Below are 19,798 nucleotides of genomic sequence, written 5' to 3'. Positions count from 1 at the left end.
GATGCCATTATTAGGAGGACTGTATCCTGGATTTATGGGGATAAACTCAGGGATCAAGTTGGTCTTTTTCATTGCTCCCTTCTATGATCCTATGAAAAAGCCAGTGGAGTGATGTAAAGAGACTCTCCAGTATTGTAAGAGAAATCACCAAAAAAAGGAGGGAAACCTGCTATAGCAGAAAAGATAGGAAAACATTGGTTGGAACTAGATATTGGAATCTACGGGGGAGAGCAGCAACAAAAAAGGAGGGGATTATAGCACTAGTAGGTTCAGTCAAGACATTGGAAACTCTACAGAAGGAGTAAGACTGACATCCATATCGACGTAAAAACAGGTTAGAAACCCAAACTTTTCCAAAATCATGGTGAATTTGTATTCTACCCATATCAACATCAGTTTAGGGATGCAAAGAATTAGATCTAGTCTGGTGTTTTATACAGAAAACTATTCCTTGTCGTGTGTTCCGAGCCTGCATGGTGGGACAGCCAGGAGCAGCCAAAAAAAATGCTATCTTCCTTTTCCTAATCCTGTAAAGTCTTTGGGGAAGCCACTTGTGCACATGCAACACAGAAGTCTATTTGTGGTTCACAACTCTGTCTCTGCAACTTGTCAGGCCTGACATATTCACTACACATCACACTGGTGTCATGATATTTATTTAAAAGGTGATGAAATACATTGTTTGAAATTAAGTATACACTTGTCATTAATGTCACTGTGAAACAACAATAACTCCTCAGTAGGTCAAATTATGGATTACAGTGGATGTACCATGGAGATTTAACAGACAAAGGTGATGCCGTATCCACGAAACAGGGCTCTGACCTACTGCCTCTGGGTAAGCCAATGGCTAACCTTCCTGCAGTTTTGTAAGGGGGTGTTGGGATGATGCGGCCATACTGAAGGAATGGTGTGAACATAACTTAACATGACTTAAACAGGCTGAATGGCAGCAGAGGATCCCGGGAGCAGGTTCCCTTTAAGCAGAAGCAAATTTGATAAAGAACTGGCAAAGTTTGCGTGTAGGATCGATATTGAACCTATTGGTCGGCAAATACAGGCCCACGGAAAAGTAAATATCACATGCATAAAGTTCCAGCATGGAGCACGGGTTGACCTGGTTGTAGTGACCTTACAGCAAGGACACCACGCAGAGAGCCAGAGTGAGTGACTGATGAGTGAGTAAACGTGGGGTGATCTTTGTTTGGTACCACCATCCCCAGCTCCTATTCTAAAACACTAATTAGGTAAAAATTAAGAACCACACACCCACTGGGCATGCTTTTAAGACTAACTCCTTTGAGGAAAGAGTATAAGAATCAAGCAAAGTAAATTACTGTGGATGGGATTCCTTAATGGACACTTGAAGAAGCAACACTGCTAGACAGAGTAGCCAAAACCCTTTACCGCTTGCGTAATTCTTTCTCAATAAACTGCTGTATATTGCAGATAATTACTGTGGACCCTTTTTACTGGTATGACAGTGATCTGCTCCACAAGGAGCCAGTAAAGATACATTTCAGAGGTAGTAGCGCCCCGTTGTCAACAGGGGTGTGTGTGTGCGTGTGACTAAGAGCACCCCAATGCTAGAGGGTAAGGGGCTCACCGTTATCAAGTAATGAGTTTCAGCCAACCTGACCAACATATTGTACCCCAACTCACTATGGTTATAAACTGCATCTAAAAGGTGTCATGTAAAATTATGATTGGAAAACTAGAAACTAACAGATTAATATTCTTGCAAGATGTATGCACAGGGTGTGTACAAAAAGTTATGAATATATGGTAGAATTATATTCTTAAAATGTATGGTTACCTATCTTTCATAACTGTTGTTCTTCGAGATGTATGGCTCACATCCATTCCATTCTCGGTGTGCGCACGCCCACATGCACAGTTGTCAGATATTTTTGTCTTAGCGGGATCTGTAAGGTCAGCAGTGGTGCCCCCTAGAGTGCTGCGTTCATGTGCCGGTTTATCAGGAGCCGCTGACCCTACGCCCTCTCAGTTCCTTCTTGATGGCAACTCCGACAGAGTGGCAGGAGGGCAGGTAATGGGAGGGACATGAGCAACGCATCTCAAAGAACAGCAGTTATGAAAGGTAGGTAACCGTTTTTTCTTATTTGAGTGCTTGCTTATGTCCATTCCATTTTAGGTGACTCACAAGCAATGCCAATGGAGGTGGGCTCAGAGTTCACAGTTTTGCAGCTTGCAGCACTGCTCTGCCAAAGCCAGCATTGTCAGGAGCCTGCTGGGTCAATGCAGAATGTGATGTAAACATGTGGACAGACGACGAGGTAGCAGCTCTACAGATCTTTTGGATTGGCACTTGAGCCAAGAAGGCCACTGATGATGCTTGCGCTCAGGCGAGTGTGCTTTGACTATCCTCGGTGGAGGCACGTACGCGAGCTCCTAGAAGTATCGGATGCAGGCTGTGATCAAGGATGAAATCCTTTGAACAGACACTGGGTGACCTTTCATCCTGTCTGCCACAGCAATGAACAGTTGCGTTGACTTAAGGAAAAGCTGTGTCCTGTTGATATAGAAGGGCAGCACCCTCCAGACATCCACAGCGTGTAACCTGCGCTCCTCATTGGAATTATGTGGCTTAGGAAAGAGAATGTCCTGGCTGGCTTGAAACTGGGAAACTACCGTGGGCAGGAACACTGAGTGCAACCGCAATAAGAGCTTGTCCTTGTAGAACACTGTATTGGGTGGTTCTGACGTAAGTGCTCTGAGCTCAGACACTCTGCAGGCGGAAGATCCAGCAACATGCCGAACCAGTGCTGGCGAGCCACTCGGGGATTATCAGGATAACCCTCACCCTGTCCCGCTTGATTTTCACTAGGACTCTGTGGATCAACGGCACTGGCAGGAAGGCATACATCAGAAGTACCACGGAAGTAGGAAAGCATCCAACAGGGAACCTCTGTCCATCATCTGAAATAAACAGAACACGTGGCATTTCCTGTTCTGGTGGGACATGAACAAATCCACCTGGGGAGTCCCCCACTTCTGGAACATCATACTGGCCACCTCCGGATGGAGCGACCACTCGTGGCGAGATGAGAAAGCTCTACTGAGGTGATCTGCTAGCACACTTTTGGTGCCAGGCAAGTGCACAGCTACCAGCTGAATGGCATGCTGCACACACAAATGTCAAAGGTTGAGAGCTTCTAGGAGAGGGCTGGCGACCTGGCTCTGCCCTGTCTGATGTAAACATCGCGGTGGTATTGTCTGTGAGGACTTGCACCACCTTGCCCCTTAGGTGGGGCAAGAAGGCCTGGCAAGCCGGGTGAACCACTCTGAACTCCCTGATGTTGATGTGGAGGGCCCAATCATCCCGCACCCATCAGCCCTGGGTACTCAGCTTGCCCAGGTGGGCTTCCCAGCCCAGGTATAAAGCATTGGAGACCAGGGTCAATGAAGGGGACAGGTTGTGAAGAGGATTCCCGGCAATACTGACTCAGCATCTAACCATCAATCCAGGGATGACAGATTGTGATCCAGCACCCTGACCACCCAGTCTAGATCATGTCTGTTGGGGGTGTAGACCAACGCCAGCCACGCTTGTAGAGGCCAGAGGTGGAGCTGGGCATCACTGACCACGTATGTACAGGCAGCCATGTGGCAGAACAATCGCAGGCAGGTGTGAACTGTGGTGAGCGGGCAGCTCGTCACATGGGAGATCAGATCCAGCATGGTCTGAAAATGCACCTCCAAGAGGAAGACTCTGGCTCATCTGGAGTCAAGAACCACTCCTATGAACTCTATGCACTGAACCGGCCTTAAGGAGGATTTTTTTTCTCATTTATCATTTATCTCATTTCTCATTTATCAACAGCCCCAGGTCATAGCAGGTGGAATGCACCAGATCGAGGCTTCTCTGCACTTGGTTCCAGGACCTACCCCAGATGAGCCAGTCGAGATATGGGAAGACCTGGACCTCGCAAAGTCTGAGGTAAGTGGCCACCTGCACTGTATATTTGGTAAAAACCCTTGGAGCCAATGAGAGGCCAAAGGGGTGTGCTGTGAATTGGAAATGGCATTCACCCACTATAAACTGGAGGAAATGCCTATAACTTTGGAATATTAAGATGTGAAAATAGGCATCCTTCAAGTCGAGGGCGGCATACCAGTCTCCCAAATCCAGGGAGGGGATAATGGAGGCCAGGGAGACCATGCAAAACTTCAACTTTTTGAGAGACTTGTTGAGGCGTTGCAGGTCCAGAATTGGTCTGAGGCCCCCTTTTGCCTTTGGGATTAGGAAGTAGTGGGAGTAGAACCCCTTTCCCCTCATGTTCCACAGGACCTCTTCCATAGTCCTCATGTGCAGGAGGTTCTTGATCTCCTGAACGAGGAGTTACTCATGAGGGGTCCCTGAAGAGGGATGGGAAGGATGGGGTCTGGGAGGGAGGGGCGGCTGAAAATTGAAGCGTGTAACCGTGAGACACTATGTCCAGCACCCAACGGTCCAAAGTGACTTTGGACCAGGCTGAACGAAAGGGATGCAGATGGTTGAGGAAAGAGTGGGGTGGATCCTGGACAGTGACTGGGGTGTCGCTCTCAACCGCACTCTCAAAACTAGCATTTCTGGCCCACAGAATGTTTTGCCGCACTGGGCTGCTTGGGTGAGTGGGAGGAAGAAGGGCAATGGCAGCTGAAATTAGCATCTCTGTCCCTTCTTGCAGGTTCTAGGTGAGACTGTCAAGGCTTAGGCAGCGGGGGCAGCCAGAACTGCTTCCTCACAGGCTGTGGCGTATGCATTCCCAGTGAGTGAAGGATGGCCCTGGTGTCTTTCAGGCAATGCAGCATCGCTTCAGTCGGCTCTGAAAAAAGACTTATCATTGAATGGGAGGTCTTGGATAGAGTTCTGCATTTCCTGGGAGAGACCTGCAGTTTGAAGCCAGGAGCTGTGCCTCATCACCACCGCGACCGTCCTGGCTGCCGAGTCCGCCATGTCCCATGCCATCTGGAGGGAGCCACCTGGCAGCCACAGTGCCCTCCTCCACCAGGGTGCCAAATTCTTGGGACAACCCCTGTGGAAGGGACTCCTTGAATTATGGAGGAAGTCCCATAAATAAAGTTGTACCAGCCCAACCATGGCCTGATGGTTTGCCACCTGGAACTGCACGTGAAATAAATCTTATTCCCAAACAGATCCAACCGTTTGGCTTCTTTATTTTTGGGAGTCAAACTGGTATGCCCCTTTGTCTCTTTCATTGGCCACAGAGACCACCAGCAAGCCCGGGGGAGGGGGATATAGAGATACTCAAACCCCTTGGCTGGAACAAAGTACTTCTTTTCAGCCCTCTTTGAGGTGGGAGGGATGGAGAACGGAGTCTTGCCAGAGACCCTTGGCAATCTTAAGAACACCGGTAGTGTGATACAGGTCAGGGTGGAGGTTAATGGGATGTTAAACAAGGCGTCTGTCTGCTCAGCCATTTCCTTCCTTGCATGAAGAACCTAGGTCTGTTGCCAGCCCGAATGGGAGTACTCCCAACTGATAGTGCTCTTGTCCTATCATGAACCTGAAAAACCTTCTGGGGGAATGGTGAATAGCTACATAAAAGCAAGTATCTTTCACATCAAGGGCCGCAAACCATGCGCTCTCCTCCAGGAAGGGAATTATTGATGCCAGTGTTACCACAAGAAATTTTGATTTGCAAATAAAGATCTTTAGTTGGTGTAGATCAAGAATTGGTCTCCAGCCTCCATTTTTCTTGAGAGCTGTGAAATAGTAGGAGTAGAACCCCTTCCTTTAATGTTGGAATGGAACACTGGAGGACAGAGTTCACATTTCTGATGAAGGATCTCCTTGTGAGAGTGATCCTTGAGAAGAGGCTGGGAGGGAAGCTTGTGGTGGGGAGGGGAGATAAACTCAATTGTGTAACCAGAGCGGATGATCTCTAGTACCCATTTGTCTGTTTTTATTGCCCTCTAGTTGTGTGCGAAGTGGGTTAGGTAGCCAAAGGTTTGGGGGGCAATATGGCATGGCATCAGTATCGGTATGCGGTCCTCAAGCATCCCTCAAAGAAACCCTTAGATAGCAGGTGGGGACTGGCAGCAATCATGGAGGCAGAGGAAGCTGCAGATGTGGGTCTTCGAACCCTTTGTCATTGTGTGGTGGTTTATAAGGGCATTGATGGTAAAATGCTTGGGGGGTAAAGCTGGATCTGTAGGTTTGCTTGTGGTGGTTTCGCTTTGGGCCAGGGTGCAAATGCCTACAGCGTGGAGAGTTGTCCTAAAGTCGAGAGTGTAGGGATTTGTTGGTTTTCTCATTCAAGAAATTAAATTGTCAAAGGGCAACTCCTCAGTGGTATTCTGCCCCCAGCCGGGGTAATTGTAACAGCATGGCAACCACTTCTTGTAAGCACTCCTTTGGGTTGGGCGTGTCTGCAATCTTTAAATGGTTCTGGCCCTGGTGTCAGGCCATATCCCGAGGGTTTCCTCACTGCAGGCAATGGTTTTGCCCTCTCTGGGCCCAGCTCTCTAGCTGGGTCACTAACTAGTTCAGATCCCCTTCTTGGGGTTTATCACTGTCCAGTTGCAAGTCACTTCCCCAGTGATCTACGGGGTAACGCAGGCCTGCCCACTACTCCAGATCCCAGCCCAGGGACCCTAACAATAGCAGCCATGTGCCACCCTGTCCCTTTAAACAAAGCTGCCTTCAGTTCTCTGGGGCACTTCCCCTTGGCCCCAGCCTTCACCAATGCTTCAGCCTTAGTTCAGGGCTCTTCTGTGTTCAGGCCCAGCAGCCAGCCAAGAGCTCTTTTTCACTGCCCTGGTCCCTGCCAGCACTAAGCTGTCCGTGGTCCTGCTGCTCCGCCAGCCAGCCAGCCAGGAACACAGTCCTCATGCCTCCAGCTCCAGGCAGCAACTCACTGTCTCCAGCTCTGCAGAGAGTTTTATATGGCCTTCCTGGGCCCTGACTGACTGCTCCCTGCAACTTGAGTGGCTGCTTCCCCCCAATCACTCTAGGCCACTTGGAGAACTTCTCTACTGCTCCTTTCTGGGATGGGGTGTGGTAGGACCCTGAAGCCTCCAAAAGGGGCTCTAGGCCTAATCCACTCCAACACAGAGACTCAAGGAGTGAAGCCATGATTCATCCTCATGACTACAACTGTGGCAATGGCTCCAGATGCAGTGTCAGCTGTGTCCGCTGCTACTTGGAGTGATGTTTTAGACACCAACCTGACTTCATCAATGAGGGCTTGGAACTGAGCTATGTCTCCCTGGGAAAGTTAGTCTCTGAATTCCAAATATTTAGAATAATTTAGGAAATTGTACTTTGCTAACAGTACTGAGGGTAGTTAGCAACTGTGAACTGGAGACTAGCTGATAACAATGCCTTCCTCCCCAAGAGATCAAGATATTTAGCACCCTTGTTGGTTGGAGCAGTCTTGGTTGTGTTGTATCCTGGACCTCTCTGTAACTACTGCACGATTAAGGATTTGGGCACTGGTTGTGTAACTAAAAACCTCTGCCCTTTAGTCAGCACAAATACATTTGTCAGCCCTTTTCACAGAAGGGGCACAGGAGGCACGGGTATGACACAGACCTGGTGGGTTCCATAATGGCTTTGTTGACTGGGAGGGCCACCCTACTAGGGTCAAAGGGGTTGCTGAATGTCCAGTAGACCATGCTGTGTGTCTTGGACCTCCTCAAGAGTTACATGGAGCTCGGTTGCCACCTTCTGTAATGGTTCCTGGTATTGCCTACAATCATCAGATGGGGAAGGAGATGATGGAGCAATTGCCTCATCAAGTCAGCAGAAAGACACTCCTTAGGATCTATTTGACTGTTTTCTCTGCAAACTCTGACAGCTGGTATCAACTGGGAGAAGACAGTTGGTGTAATTCTTGCACAAATCTGGGTTGTCTGTAATGCAGATTCCCTGGGGCCCAGTAAGGCCAGTAGGAAGGATCAACCATTCAGAGAGGCCCCCCAAGGCATAGAGTACCAGCAGCCCTCTATGTAGTCATAACCTGCAGAAAGAGGATGGTCCAAGATTGCCCATGCGTTCTGTTGGGCTTGTTTCTCTAGAGGGCCTGGGGGAAGGCTAGTCTGGAGCATCAGATACGTCCAATTAAAAGGTAGGCTCCTGTTCTACCAGAGGTGCCATTGGTTCCAGTGGAAGAATGCTCTAACTTGTGGATGCAGTAGGGGAGGATCCTCTTCTCAAAGTGGTTTCTGGCATTGAAATGTCTCTAAGGAGGACCAGGCCTGACAGAAGAGAGGACTGTGGATAAGGCAGAGTGAAAATATGTTCCAGCAAGATAAGGGTTTCAGTCCTACCTGGAGCTTGCAGAGTCCCTGAGGTGGGGACTGATTAATCAGAGGATCCCAGTCAGAGTGTGCTGGAACCACTGAACGGGGGTCCAACATGAAGCTCCCAGATGGGACTGGTGGGTACTCATCTTTTGGCCTGTGGGATGCAGCTGGAACTATGGGCTCTTTCATCTGCACCTTACCTTCTTGGACAGAAGGTTTATGCAGATCTAATTCTTTAGAACCTGCGTGCAAGGGTTCACCTCATTTGGACCAAAATAAGGAAGGATCCTTTTCATTTATTTATTTCACAGGCAGATCTGTACTGGGATCTGTCCTTATTGCTATGGTCATCTCCCCTACTCTCATGAGGGGGTTTCTTAGACAACTATTTTGGTGTCTACTCCAGATTGAAATGGACACAGAGAATCCTCAGACCATGTGGTGGTAAAAAGGAACTGGAGAGGCATCAGTCTGTGCCACTGTTTAGGCCCTTGGTTCAGAGAGTAACTGCAGATGCACAAACCAACAACACTTCTGGCTACAAATCTCTGGTCTCAGGTGCATGAAGCACATGTGTACCAACATGTGAAATACACATACAGACCAGCAGTCGAACAAACCACATTTTGAAGGATGAGGCTATAATTCCATTTAGCTCTCAGCTTGTGCACGAGTCTTTGCTGAAGCCCCAACATTCCTATTTACTGCTGTTTGTTATATCTTTATTCCACTATTTTTAGCTTGTGATACCTGGAGGCGGAGTTAATATTTTGCCCTTTCCTCTTGAGCTTGTATATTAAACATACTCCAGCAAAGCATAAAATATATCTATTCTAGAATACAGTTGTGCAGCAGTGGAAGCTCCTTCATTTACACATTGTGGTGATCTCTTCCCTCTTCCTATGGAGCAAACCCCTTTGTTAGGGGGTTTAAAAGCAACTGCAATGCTAACTGCAATGTACCTCATCATCCCCAATATTCAGAACAATATCAAAGCAGTAAAATGCATTTCAAATGTCTGGTGGAAACAAATACAGGTTGTAGCCAAGTAATTTGCACATGGATAGCAGAAAATGCTAATTTGTTGAAACTTTTCAAAGAAGATTTTTGTGGCAGGTTTCTTGGGTCCAGGAGGGAACTTCTGGTCAGAGAAAAATATCCACCACCAGGGGCCCCAATGGAGAACGGGAAAAATTCTGAAATCTCAAAAATGTTCATGGGACAGGAAAACCATGTGTACCTTAACTAAGCTATATATTTTAATAATTTCTGATTTCTTTCAGGTTTAACCTTAACTCTGAATTTCCTAGGTTTCTAATGCTTTGGTATGGGATAATTAAAATACTCTACTCTACAGTGGTGGTGTATCCTAAAATATGAACATGTGCCCTCAACCTTAACTCTATCTTAACATACTTTTGTCTGGGACTCCAGTGTTATGTTTATAAATTTAAATACTCAGAAATGTGGAAATGAAAAAGTTCTCAAAGTAATGTTACCTCTGCCGTATTCTGCATCCCATATTTTAGGGCTTTAAAATATAAGCAATATATTAAGATACATATGAAAGAACTATAAAATACCACAAATTAGCCAAAGTAACATTACAAAGAAAATCTTAACTTTTTGTATTTCAATTTCCAACTTCCCCCAGCCAAAGGGATGGGGGAGAGGGACATGTGGAATTCAAAGCCATGATACCTGAACTGCTCAAACTGTTTGAGTGGGAACATGTTGGTTATGAAGTTTAATTAAGTGGTCAGTTAAATGACACTGCCAGCAGAGGTATAAACACTACAATTTGGTTTATGCCAAGAGGGGGGCCTGAGCTGCTTACTGTGACCATAAATCATAATTCAACCCTAATATTCTGTTAACAGTTTTGGTATGGAAATTCCTAGGTTTTTAACTCAAAAAGATTTTAAAAGGAACAAAAAGGAACTTTATTCTCCAAGAATTCCTTAGCTTCTGAATGCATTACAAGGAGATTTTGCATAACGTACAAAATCCCAGTTATAGGGATTCACAGTTATAGGTGTCCCTGGTGATACAAAGCAATGTTTCATCACACAGTTCATTCTATAGCTACCTTAGTGACATACATACATTTAGAGAACTTTTATTTTTTTTCTGCACTTTACCAACTTAGCAAAAATATCTACTGCATACCTCAGTATGCAATTTACAAAAGTTTGCAAATTTTTGCAGAACACAAACACACTTCTTTTCAGCGAGGACTATTTCTATTCCAAATTTCAGCCCCAGCCATTTTGACTGTAACTCTGTTCAAAACAAAAAGTCAAACAACATTTAAAAAAAATAATGGGAAAAGTGTATATTTTTTCCATTTTCCTTCTACTGAAAAATGGAATTATTTTGGCTCAAAGTTTTCTAAACAAATTCACTTTGAGGCAGAGACCTAGTATGAAAAATATTATCAAAAGGTAAAAGTTTCAGCGTTAGAAATGACTAAAAGCGGGAAGTTAGGTTGTATAATGATTTTTACTCTAACCTTAGAAGTCACAAAGTCACTGGTGCTACCACTGCAACCTCTCCACAGCTCAGTGTGCATAAATGCTGAAACAAAGACTAGGTAGATTAGAAATTATTAAACAATATTTTATCTTATGCAATATTAATACTTATGGAAAATTTAGCTATTGTTTTGAGAATTCCAGTTTAAGACAGTTCTTCTACTTCTTTTCTGTTGTTCTGATATTAAATATTGATCTTTAGAATGTTTCAGTAAGAATTCTGTTTAGCTGGGTTTTTAATTAATTCTTACCAAGATTTCATTTTGAAGAAAGGAGTGGGATATCTATAATCTAAAGTATTTTATGATGTAGCTTTTCTTTAAAACTTGAGTCAGCAACAGAAGCAGTTCAGTTAAACTAATAAATATTTCTGAATGATTGTGTCTTAAAATAAAACATTTATGCGATTTCTTGACTTCACATTTTGTGATGGGGTTGAGGAAAATCTTCAAGTTTCATAAAAATTTCTAATTTTTATTGTACAGGATTATGACAATGTTATGCAGAAATTAAATCTGATCAAAAGAGAAGAAATGATCCTAACAATATTCTCTGAAATGAATAAATAAATCAATAAAACCAAGTTTTCCTGTACACTTGATCTGACCCATACATTCTGCTATGGACTCAGTAATCACTGTGTCTTTCAGATTTCTAATGAGCTATTTTGAAGTCATGGCAATATTAATACACCTATTTTAACACTAGCGGTCTACAAATGTATTATCTCCCTTACACTGTGATGGTGCATACAAATATTTTGGTGGTCCCGGGTGGGAACCTCAGGTCCCTGCTGCTGTCTGCCCCAGGAGCATCTTTCAGAGGAGTCCTTGACAAGCCAGCCAACGGCTGGGACTTCAGGGGTTAATTCCCAACCATAGTTTAGAGACAGCTCAGGGAGGAACTATCATTTGAAAGCTAATTAAGTGCAGCTGATCTAGGGTCCTACCAAATTCCTGGCCATGAAAAACGCGTCATGAATTGTGAAATCTGGTCTTTTGTGTGCTTTTACCCTATACTATACAGATTTCATGGGGGAGACTAGCATTTCTCAAACTGGGGGTCCTTACCCAAGAGATTCGTGTGTGTGTGTGTGTGAGAGCATCGCAAGGTTATTTTGGGGGGGGTCGGTATTGCCACCCTTACTTCTGCGCTGTTTTCAGTCTTGAGCAGCTGGAGAGTGGCAGCTGCTGGCTGGGCACCCAGGTCTGAAGGCAGTGCTCCGCCAGCAGCAGCACAGAAGGTGGCAATACCATACCATGCCACCCTTACTTCTGTACTCTTGCCTTCCGAGTTGGATCAGGACCACTACAGTTACAACACCGTGAAATTTCAGATTTAAATATCTAGAATCATGAAATTTACAATTTTAAAAATCCTATGACTGTGAAATTGACCAAAATGGACCTTGACTTTGGTAGTGCCCTACCTATTGGAAAACACCTTAAAAGAAGGGTTTTACTCAGGGGGGGGAAAATACTAGGGAAAAATGTATGCTACATGGTATGGTTTATAGTTTTTGTTTGGAATTTTTTTAAGCTTGCTGGCTGTAAAACTGCATGGAAGGAATGAAGCTTTGCCAAACTGGTGCCAATTTGTATTAACCCAGAACCTCTGCACTAAAACTAATCCAGAGTGAGTGATTTTGTGTTTAAACCTAAGCCTCCAGTGAACTTTCATTGTTATCACTCTGCTCCTCTTCTGGCTACATACACTTCCTGAAAATGTAACACCTTTTTCAAACTACTGCAAAAGAAAAAAAAGTCTTGGTCACGATGCACAAAGCTCACTGAAGCTGACACAATCAGATGACTAAAATAAAATGTGAGAACACATCAGTAACGGATTAAAACACTACTTTATTATTCTATTATCTACTTACAGTTAATTACAGGTTAATAAGAAATAATTTCATATTGACCCTTAAATGATTTTAATTGCTTATCAACAAGCTAAACCAGTCTTCAATTTTTATTTTATTGCGAACAGATTCATATCTCCTGCTTATATATTCTATAGAAATGTCCAAAATATGAATGAGTATATATAAACAAGTTATGTGTGGGTATCTATAGAAACGAAAGTTAAAAATAGCATTGAAAATAAACTTTACAGTAATGTATGATTATTTGACTGTTTAGGTCAAGTGAATGAAGTGTTACAGGATAATCTAAACGTTAGATTTGAAGGCTGATTTATTTTCAGATAAATGCACCTATCATTGTACAATTAAAAATAAAGGTCAGTATTTGGTGCAGATGACTACAGAGATCTTCAACGGTTAACGCACTGATAACTCTCCCCACATTCCCAGCAGCACTTTTGCAGAGTCTACTTTACATTATATAATGAGGACATTTTAAGTGACAGTATATGCACACAATATAACAAGTCAGAAACACCACATTTTAAAGTCTGTATACGTTCCTATGGTAAAAAATTAAAGCTACATAAACTGATTTTTAGATTATTCTGCAAACTAAAATCATGTATACTTACACTTTCATAATACTTTGACAAATTTCCATTAAAAGCTTTGTTCACAGACAATAGCATGATCACAATGATCCCACTGGCTTTCCAAAATAGTGCAGTTCCTCAATTAAACTCGTTTCCTTTTATACTTGCAAGCCAGTGGGATCAAGACAAACAGGCTAATGCAAGCAAGAAAGTAAACTGTAAGCTTTTAGATTAAGTGGTTGAACAAACCATATTAATTACTATGTACCATACAATGAAAATGATTCCAGTATTTTACTACTAGCCACTGCAGGAATACATGAACTTCAGTAGCTAAGAAGCTTGAAATACTTTCTAAGTCTTCACAAACATTTGGTTGATGCCTACCAATTTCAATACATTTATAAAAGCAGTTATGAAGATATTTTGTTGTTAAAGCTGCAACAATTTGAACAAGGCAAGTGAGGAGTTATATAGATTGTTCTTTTCATCTTCCTGAAATTTCTTTCATCATACAAAAGTCCATCAAATGACCATGTCCCATTAATAATAGAACCTTATAACGTTGTTTAGATACAACTTACATTTACACGTGTGTCCTATCTGATCCATTTACAACGAAACTCTTGAGTTTAACATCTGCTGAATTGGACTAGGTTGGCTATGGTAACAAGGGATTGAAGGAAAGATGTATCCAGTGTAAATTAATATTGAGAACATGTGTCTTTTTCATTTAGATGGCATATTTTTGCAGACAAATATAGTACAATTATTTAACTAAAAGCTTTAATAGATATTTCTGCTTTGACTTAGTAAGTGCAAAACATCTCTCTCCCTCCTGAAAATGACTTTTTTAAATAAAACTATTCTGTCCTTTAAACAACTCCCCAAACAAAAAGTGTTTCAGTCTGTATAAAATCTCTGTCAATGATTTCTAGGTGAGAGCTGGGCTGTACGAAGGTTGCAGTAAACTGTTTTGTTAGTAAGCAGCGCAGGAATGAAGCATTTTCAAGATCAAGCCAGAGTCGTCTTATTTAAGGCTGAAGGATGGAAATGAGAAAAAAATCGAAAAGGATGAGGCTTTACAGAATAAAAAAGTGAGAGTAACAGTATATAAGCAGAAAATGTATCACACTAATCACTATTATAATAAACAGCATCAAAACATCAGTAGTTTGGGTGAGATTGGTAGAGCAAGAGACCTAAATTTCTAATTTAACATTCTTTAGAATTTTAACATTCAGCCACAATTCCTCTGTAAGCTAAAATTTAAGTGGCCAAAACTCAAATATTAAAAAAGCCTTCAAAACAGGTATTTAAAAATAATAAAAATGGTGTGTTAACAAATGTATGCGTAAACCAGATGTATAAATAGCTACAGTATGAAAAATATTTCAGTGCAAAGGCAATTTTAAGATTTCTGAAAAATACATTACAAATAATTTGTTAACTGCACACAGGAAATTTGTCACTACTACTGGTATAAAACGTATACCCATATAAGATATATTTTTAAAATATATACACCAGTGTTTTATATAGGGGACAGTTCTAACTGACCGACATTCAAGTATGCAATGGCAAATATAAATATATTTATATTTATTAATATTACAGTATGTGACCAATATGATGGCATTGTTTGAAACTGAAAACTGCTACATGTCAAATGGTAAAGATGCCCTAATATCATTCTATAGGGTAATGAATAGGTTGTCTGACTTTTTTCTTCTTCTCTCCAATCTTTGGTATAATGAAGTTTTCACAATTCACTTTTTAAAAATTCTAGCTGTTTTCCCCAGTGTTTCTTAACAGTAGGTCACTGGTTCTTATGTCACTGTAAATGTTTGTGTGAAACATTTCCTAGTGAATTGATTTTACTTGTATTTAAAAAACATGTACTTCTAAGTTATTTTACACAAAAATGAAATCCTCCCCTTTCCCCCTTACCTACAGCATTAAAAAGTCTGCAAACAATACCTTGGTCAAGTTTTCTAATAAAGGCAGCAACTCTCATCCCAAATACTTAGTTTCCATCTAGAAATAGGTTTCAGAGTAGCAGCCGTGTTAGTCTGTATTCGCAAAAAGAAAAGGAGTACTTGTGGCACCTTAGAGACTAACAAGTTTATTAGAGCATAGCTCACGAAAGCTTATGCTCTAATAAACTTGTTAGTCTCTAAGGTGCCACAAGTACATCTAGAAATAAACATTTAACTAATGGCCTGCCAGAAGCATTAATGGAAATGCTTGTTTATCTGGTATTAACTATGGGTAAATTAAAATTGATCAGAGTTAGATTAAACCTTGAGGCATTTTTACACCCCAAATAAAACACTGGACAAAAACCAAGCAAGTACATAGCTAAGTAAAAACAGTGTAAGGTAAAATTAATGCTGCAGAGAAATTGGAAGCACAAGCTGGCTGTAATGCTTTAAATAATTCATACAGCTTGTAGTCGGACTCATTTCTACCAGAAATATGTTTTAGCCCACAGTAATAGACGCATGTCATCTAGTGGTTATGTCACAAAAGACTAAAACATATACTGGCTTCTTCAGAATAAGATACATATAGTGGATCCATTAGCCATTAAGTCAAAATAAGAATCAAAGAACAAAAATGGAGATGTTAAAAAAATTCTATTTGGGTAGCATAAAAGATTGGTTATGAACAACTATTTCCTATCACTGACAGGAAAAAGTTTAACCCACCAATATTTCCTAACATGTATAATTTAGAATCATGCACTTACACTTTTCCAGAGAGGTAGCTAGGTGATAGGAACACTGGTTAATTTATTCTTAAATTCAGACATTTTAGGCTAAATTCTTAAATTCAGTAACCGAGTAAATGTCAATATTGATGGTTTTATGCATTTGACAGCCAGCTTGACTCCATATGCTATGTATCTAAGTCTAAGCAAAATTTATTTAGCCTACCTTTCTACAGGGGAAACTAACTTAAAACCATATTAGCCCTGATTTAGCCACTTACAAGGTAGTGAATATTAGAGAGTGTTTCTTGAAAGCAGATTTGCACAGAGGAAACACCAGTTTGTTCTACAGAAAGAGCAAAGAAAGAAAAAAAGTACAGAGGAAAATCAGAAACCGCACTTGTTAAATATTCTCTAAGTGACTTTCACTGGAATTATCTGAGGTCATTGCTTCTGGCTGAAAACAAACTGTTGATCTCAAAATGTAGGTCATTGACTTAAATTATACACTTCAAGTAATACAGAAATGACTAATGACAACAAAAGCACAAACATCTTGACACTGCATGAAGAAAATTTCTAGTGCTATCAGTTTCACAGTACCAGACTGTGCAGATTGTTCATTGCTGCAGCAGTTCAAAACATAAAAAGGGGCCAACAGGCCTGGAAAGATTCATACTTCTAGCTCTTGATCCTATTTGTCTGAACATTATTTCAGACACGAAAAGCCAAGTATATTTTAGTACAGTTCTGTGACGTTTCCTGTTTTTGCAAAAAAAGAAAAATACAGTTCTTAAAGGCTTGAATTGGTGATCTGTCATACGGATGTTTCCAGACCTGACCCACTGTAGCAGTATCTTGCACTGGAATTGCAACGGTTATTTGAATAGCCAAAGATGGATGGAAGTATTGAATAATCATTGCCTCTCCAGTGCGTAAACATCATTTTTTTAGAATGAGAATTAGACCTCCTGGCTGGGGAATTGCTGCAGTCACTGCTCCTATATCTTGGGTTTTTCAGAGACGCAAGAGGTGTGGATTCTGAAATGTGGTCCTGACAGTGCCTGGACATAATCTGTCAAGAAAACAAAGAAATAACAAAGTAAGTGGATAATAAAATAGCTAAATATCCTAAAAAAATGTCATTTAATAGACGCACTATGCCTTTGGCACACACATACTGCTCACTAAAGCACCAGTCTGGCTTGTTTATTTCAATCCCAAAGTGATGAGCAATCAGCCAATTTCTACATGATTAATTTTACATTAGATTTAGAGATCAGAGAGCCAGCTATTCTTCATACATGAAGTTGATAATGTCTTAATAAAGAGCAGAGTAGGGATTAGAAGGATTATTTTCAATTTGAGAATTACTACCAGATTTACATTATAATTTGCTATATTGCTTTAAATATCTTTTCATCCTTGACCTTTTATCAGTGTAACAGGAATTTTAAAAAGGCCAGAATAATTTCATATATTTTCTTCAGCATTTCCAAAGAGAGAGAATTCTCCTCAACTAGTTTATGTTAATAGATGAGAATGCACAGTGGGGTTAAATGCACTAGCTCTTTACTTCTGCAGATCTAAATTCAGATCTTGTTTGGATTACATATGGATCTATTTAGCAATTTATACTACACATCACAATATTATCTTAGTCTAATCTTCCATTAACATTTATCTATGCTAAAAATCACCCCATAACCTAGCACAATGGGTAACATCTATGGAGGAAATACTCCGGACTACAATAATAGCAGTATTGCATGACAAGACTGAAGTACATGTGCACTGACTGAGGGGAAATTTGCATTGGGCCTTCCCAAAACAGTGGTCTATTCTCCTCTGCAAATGCACATATAACTAATATTTATGGGTTAAAGAAGCTATATGATAGAAAGGAAATAAACCTTAAGCCAATGCTTAACCTTAACCTTAAGCATTCAAGCCAATGCTATCAGTCACTTTCTCATGAGTAATGAATAAACCATTAATAAAACCTATCTCCTCTGTTCAAAACAAAAAATGGCAAAAGGAGGTAAAAAAAAAATCAATGTTAGTCATTTCATCCCCTTTCGGTTTATAAAACCTGCCTGAGACATTATTTCTTTCATAACAATCACAACCCTCAAATGCTACTTGTATATGCTCAAGACCAGCAATAAGGCTCTCTTTTTAACTCCACAGTATAGTCACTCTTTGAAGACAAACTGAGACAAATACAGGGAATTATTCAGCAGAGGGGTATTTAATATAGCCCAGAATCTTTTCAACATATATAGACCAAAGACAGGCATTAATTAAGAAAAAAACAGATAAGTATACATTGCATCTTATGGGAAAGCATTTTATAAATTTTTTTTTAAAGGATTTTTTAAAAAGAAGTGTACAGGAACTATATTTCATATCCCTCAACCTACAAAGCCAGTTACCCTAAATACCTCTAAAAATGATGTGTTGTTCTATATATATATATATATATATATATATAATGTGTTGAGCTCAAGGTCTTCTATTTTAGGATTGTCCAGGGCTAGAAACAAGTTGTGTCCACACTGCAAAACTGGGAAACTCCCCTAAGAATGGTATAAAGTGCCTGTGTTTTGCTCTGCAGGGTTACAAGATATCTAAAAACACAGCTTCCCTCCAGCCCGAGCCCACTTCCCTGCATGCTTCCCCTTGGCTCCCCCACACACCTATCTCTCTCTTCACACACTGTCACTCTGACCTCCCCTTGATTACCCCACTGTTGTTTTCTGGTATCAGGAAATGGTGAGGCAACCATGGGAAGAGGTAAAGTGGGAAGCAAGGTATATTCATGGGTCCAGGTGGGAGTTTGTTTGGGTAAGGCAGCTGGTATTAAGGAGACTGGAGATACTGGAGACCCGGATCCTGAGTCTCAATGTCTTTGTGCTTGAAGAGCTCATGACCCTATGCTGCTTTTCCACTAGTACCATGGGAAAACACTGTTGCCCTGGGCACACAGGAATTCTTTCCCCACTTCAGGTCCCTGCTTGATACATAGCCCTGGTCTCAACACATGATCCTTTTCGTACATAACACCCTCTCCCACAACTATCTTTGAAGACCAATGAACACCCCTGTACCCTCTATATTTCCACTCACCCTTCCTGACCCCCCTCACAGGTTCCCCATGGTGACTTCTGTTGTGACACCAGGAGAGAAAAAACCTGAAAAGCAGTTTAATCTAATCAGGGACCCCAGACACTAGAATAATGCATTAATAGTAACTATATTGTTATTGCATAGTGTCACCACAGGGCAGAATTAAGGTTCTTCCTGTGCTTTAACTACGCTTTTCTTAACCTTAAAAGAAATCAAAAGATGTTAAACTCCAAATTTTCTGGGTTTATGATGCCTGTTTTGGAGATAATTACAAAATCCCTGTGTGATTTTTTTTACCTTAAATTACAGCTATGTAATTTCAATCTTAATGCCATTCTAATGCAGTTTTTCATCCAGGAATATGTATCACACAAGAGACATAATACATGGAACTCCATGTTTCAGTTTTCAGTAGTACCTACAGCATTTTAAGACTCTGTATGTCTAACATCTTGTTTTGTCTGCATTTGGTCTATACATGTATCTGAGAAGAACAGGGGCTATGGCGAATAAACTGCTAATGATTAAGTATTATTTCTTTGTATACTATGTATTCAACACCCAAGATATAGCATGAGAACAAGTAGTTTATAAATATGAAAGCAACTGTCATACAATACTTAATCTCTTAAACCCAATCCTCTTCAATGGGACCCCTTTATGGGTGTATGGATCCATGCAGGCAGAT

General features: G+C 41.3%; 1 protein-coding gene across 1 annotated transcript in view; it reads right to left on the bottom strand.

Moving 5' to 3' along the window:
- Positions 1 to 16,918: 16,918 nt before the first annotated feature.
- Positions 16,919 to 19,798, bottom strand: part of ATP11A (ATPase phospholipid transporting 11A) — a 232,275-nt gene continuing 229,395 nt past the window's right edge. Inside the window, 1 exon segment of the mRNA XM_043504486.1 lies at positions 16,919 to 17,056. The gene's annotated coding sequence lies outside the window, so the exon portion shown is untranslated.

This window comes from Dermochelys coriacea, chromosome 1 (assembly GCF_009764565.3).
Source record: "Dermochelys coriacea isolate rDerCor1 chromosome 1, rDerCor1.pri.v4, whole genome shotgun sequence".
Taxonomy (NCBI): domain Eukaryota; kingdom Metazoa; phylum Chordata; order Testudines; family Dermochelyidae; genus Dermochelys; species Dermochelys coriacea.
Note: the sequence above shows the minus strand (reverse complement) of the source record. Positions and strands in the feature narration are given on the sequence as shown.